The sequence below is a fragment of the Capra hircus genome, unplaced genomic scaffold, assembly GCF_001704415.2.
Source record: "Capra hircus breed San Clemente unplaced genomic scaffold, ASM170441v1, whole genome shotgun sequence".
NCBI lineage: Eukaryota > Metazoa > Chordata > Mammalia > Artiodactyla > Bovidae > Capra > Capra hircus.
In genome coordinates, this window is record NW_017195484.1 from 4,067 (window position 1) to 8,902 (window position 4,836).

General features: G+C 47.7%; 1 long non-coding RNA gene across 1 annotated transcript; it reads right to left on the reverse strand.

Moving 5' to 3' along the window:
- Window positions 1-832: 832 nt before the first annotated feature.
- On the reverse strand, window positions 833-4,674 carry LOC108634969. The gene is made up of 3 exons (XR_001917727.1): window positions 4,456-4,674; window positions 3,246-3,312; window positions 833-1,355 (listed from the first exon to the last, which is right to left on the reverse strand). It is a non-coding gene; the product is annotated as an uncharacterized LOC108634969 (long non-coding RNA).
- Window positions 4,675-4,836: the final 162 nt, after the last annotated feature.

The window sequence follows — 4,836 nt, forward strand, 5'->3', positions numbered from 1 at the left end:
GTGCGGAGCAAGCCAACACTGAACATAACCCAGGAGCCCGTCCATTCTTCCTCCCAGAAACCACGGCAGATCCCTGTCCTCTCTTCCTTGAGCCCGATGGAATGAAGGTCACTGATAACAGAAACTATCTGACACTCACATCTAACCCACGTCCCACCCTAACCTCCCAGAGGAGCAGGAGGAAGCCCGGGAGTGACAGCCCAGTTCACGGTCACCAGACACAGCACGGGGGGCCACTTCTCCTCCCTCTCTGCTCACTTGTTAGCATCTCCCTATAAAAAATACAAATATTCACCCAACTATAAAGTTGACATGTTTAAAGCCTGGACCCTAAAGAGGTCACCAGGCAATCCCAAAGTGGTCAAATTCCCCCAGCAGTGGGCTTGCTCTCCTTCATTGTTGTTGCTGTTTTGTAGGTTTTTGTGTGTTTGTTTTTGCCTCATGGCTTGTGGGATCTTACTTCCTGATCAGGGATTGAACTCAGGGCTCTCAGCAGCAGAGTCCTAACCACTGAACATCAGGGAATGCCCTCCTTTTGTATTTCTAATTGCTTTGCATTGCCAGTGCTCAACCAGGTAGCCCACATAAACCTAGAAATCATATTTGCAAAATGTTTTTCTATACATATAAATATATGCACAAACATAAAAGTACAAAGACATACAAGATGTTTGCACTTTAATGATGTATATCACAAGTTACGGGGCCTCCCTGGTGGATCAGTCAGTAAAGAGTCTGCCTGCAGTGCAGGAGATCCAGGCCCATCCCTGGGTAAGGGAAGAGTCCCCTGGCAGAAGGAAAAGGCAACCCACTCCAGTATTCTTGCCTGGAGAAACCCCATGGACAGAAGAGCCTGGTGGGCTACAGTCCATAGGGTCGCAAAGAGTTGGACATGACTCAGTGACTAACGCTTTCATTATAAGTTACATCATAAAATGCATACCTATTACCATGAATGACAAATTTCAAACCAATACAAATAAAAACTAGAAGCCTATTAGGAGTGTGTCCTGAGCTGAAAGACTGAGGTCCTCAAACACTCAGGGCACAGCAGAGCCTGTCTCACTTTCTTCATAAACATGTTAATACTTTCCTGAGTTCAGCAGGCCCTCTTGAATGGTCTCTTTTGTCACTCTTTGCCCCAGCATTTCCAAGGCATCCATCAGGGTGTTGACTGAGGTCCTCTGTCCCTTCTTGGTGACTGGCAGTATTTCACACAAGGCATCCGGAGAGACCCAGGCCTATTCTCTGCCCACAAGGATCTCATTTCATGTGAGGCCCAACTGCCTCAGGAGCGAATCACAGAAGTCACAAGGAAAAGATAGCTGCAAAGTCACTGAAGAATAGCTTCAGGCCTAGGTTGGGGGAAAGTCACAGACACAGAGTTGGAACAGGCTTTCACAAAGGCAGAGGACCCTCAATTCAGGCCTTCACTTCAGGATGGGAACCTGAGGAGCTCCCCCTGCTGGTAAGCCTGCTGCTCTGCGCCCCTGACCTGCTTCCCAGCAGCAGAGAAGCAAGCCACAGGGGCACTGGGCATTGGGCTTCGCCAGCACCCAGAGCAGCTGGGGCAGCCCAGGCCAGCAGAGAGTCCTGCCCTAAGCAGGGGGTGAGGGCCCATCTGGAAGAGGAGACTGGCTGTCACAGAGGGAGAAGGCATCCGTGATAGGAGACAGAGGGTGGGACAGCGAGGGGCAACAGACCTCAGAGGAGGGCGCCTGCCTTTCTCAGGAGGGTGAGGCCCCCTGGCTGCCACCTCTGCACTGGGGACAAAGCAGAGGCCTGGAGGGAGGAAGGTCTCCGGCCTCACAGCCCAGCTCGGGCCTCACTGCCTGACACTCTGGTAGAGCTGGATGGGGACAGACTCTGAGCAAGAATTTAATCATAAAGTGGAGCAAACACCACCCGCCTCATGGACTGTGCTTGCAGATTCAATGCTGTGTGTGTGAAATGCTGTGCACACCACCATCCACAGTACATAAGGAGGGCACCCAACACAAGTTTATATTCTCTAACAGTTACACTGAAAACATGAAAAATAACAATACTAGTTTTCATAAAATATGGTACTAATTCAAAGTATTCTAAAAAATTTCATTTCAATATGTAATATAGATAGCTAATGGGAAGTTGCTTTATAACACAGAAAGCTCAATCTGGTGCTCTGTGATAACCTAAGGGAGGTGGGATGGGGGCGTTGAAAGGAGGCTCAAGAGGGAGGGGATATATGTGTACCTATGGCTGGTTCATGTTGCTGTACAGCAGAAACAAGCACAACATTGTGAAGCAATTATCCTCCAATTAAAAGTTAAAATTTTTTTTCACTGCAATAGGTAGTGTTAGTTGCTCAGTTGTGTGTCTTACTCTTTGTGACTTCATGGACTGTAGCCCGTCAGGTCTCTCTATCCATGAGATTCTCCAGGCAAGAATACTGGAGGGGGTTGCCATTCCCTTCTGCAGGGGAAATTTCTGACCCAGGGACTGAACCCTGTTCTCTTGCATTACAGGCAAATTCTTTACCATCTGAACCACCAGGGAAGCCCCTCAACATGTAATCAATGTACAAAAAAAAAAAAAAAAAACTGTTAAGAGACAAATTACAGTCCTTTTTTCTACCAACTCCTTGAACTACAGTATCGAGTTATATACTACAGCTCATCAGGTTTAGCCACAGTTCAGGTGCTCCACGGGCCTTCCCAGGCGGCGCCAGTGGTAAAGAACCTGCTTGCTAATGCAGGAGATGTAAGATGTGGGTTTGATCCCTGGGTTGGTAATGATCCCTGGAGGAGGGCAAGGTAACCCACTCCAGTATTCTTGCCTGGAGAATCCCATGGACTAAGGAGCCTGGCAGGCTACAATCCATGGTGTTGCAAAGAGTTGGACATGATTCAAGAGACTTCGAATGCATGGACAGGGGCTCCACAGCCTCCCTGGGCCAGTGGGTGCCCTGCTGGACAGCACAACCTCTCGATGTCTCAGAGCGGGTCAACGTGGCCCTGAGCAACCAGGGAGGAGAGAGGATGGTAGAGGAGGGAAGGACAGAGAGGTGATGGGGGCCACTGTTAGAGGACAGAGGGGTGCAGGGTGGGAAAAAGAGGAGGGGGCAGGGAGGGAATTAGAGTCCTGATGGTTCAGGGACAAGCCATCCCCTCTCTGAGTTGCCCTAACAGCTATGGAGACAGAAATTAGGACAGTGTCCCTCCTCCCTCCACTCCTGATCCACTGCCCAGGAACAAAACACTCACTTTGAGTGCCATCTGTTGGAACCAGCAGCCATCTTCTCCGCTGAGATCCTTCAGGTGCTGCTGGTTCCTGTAAAACACAATGGAGAGCAGCCTTGGTCTTAACCGGGAGCCTAGATTACAGAACTGAGCCTAGTAAACATCTTTCTGAAATTCTGGCAGATGCAGCCATAAGCAAAACAAAACCCATGCAGGATCTTTGAAGGGAGCGAACAAAAGAGTCATTATTTTATATATGATTGTATTCTTATAAAATCTAATGGTTCAACAATAATACTGAAATGTGAATGTGTGGAAGGATGAATGTTAAAAATGATGACAATAAATTCTATAATGAATTATGAGTTGGATAAACTCATAAGGTTTGTAATACAAAGACACAGCCTCAACAAGAAATGAGCAATTTACCAAAGAAAAACACACATGGAGTTGAGGTATTATAAAACTCTTAAGTTAAAATGCTAACTTTTTTCATAAGAAAAATATAGAATAGCTAAAAGATCTCAATTCCTCCTAGATTAATTTATAAATTAAGGTAATACTCAAAAACCTCAAAATTACTAAAACGATATGATCCCAAACTGTAAATGTCTCTGTATGTGTGTGTGTATGTATACATGCATAATATATATATGTTTAGTCATTCAGTCATGTCTGACTATTTGAGACCCCCTGGACTGTAGCCTGCTGGGCTCTCTCTGTCCATGGCGATTCTCCAGGCAAGAATACTGGAGTGGGATGCCATGCCCTCCTCACATATATATATATATATATATAACACACACACACACGCACACACATATACATAGTGAAAATACTTCTATATGTTGACAAAAATTTTACTTCAAGTAGATTCAACTTAATAATACTTTTGAAAAAAATGTGAAATTCCTACTATGATGAGGAATGGCTTAAAAGTATGTAACAGTCACACAGAAAAACATTACGTAGCGCTGACTCCATCACTGGGTCAGTCATGGGAGGAGTGATCACCCTTCGGTTGCCCGGGTCTAGATGAGGGATGTGGTGACAAGACAGATGATAAACAGCATCAGAGCTGCCGGTGGACCAGAACAGGGGGTGGGGCTCCCTCCCCTCCATGCCCGGTCTCCCTCCATCACCACCTCCCCAGAGGAGAGGAGACCTGACCCATTGCCGCTCCCTGTCTCTACCACAGTCCCAAGCAAGCAGAAGGGCCAGAGCCCACACTCACCAACAGACAGCCTGCCTGCTGCATCTCGGGACTGGGCGTTATCCTGTCAGCTTCTCTTCCTGCCAAGGGACCAGAATGGAAAGTGAATCTCCATTGGTCAGCCTGTTGTTGTGTGCATGGTCCAGAGCCCCAGACCCTCTTGGGGAACATAAGCGCCAGAAAAGGGCCTTGAGAAAGCAAGGCACTGACCCAGGAGTCACAAACCCACAAACCTCTACAGCTTCTGGGGGACACAGTGGGTTTCTGCTTTCCCACCTACTCCTGTGCTGTGTCCCCCAGGTGGGCACAGACTCAGCACATCTGGGCTCTGCTGATGGCACCCAGACTCTGGTGTGATGCTAAGGGGAACTGAGTACCCCTGCCTGACACCCCCATGCCGCC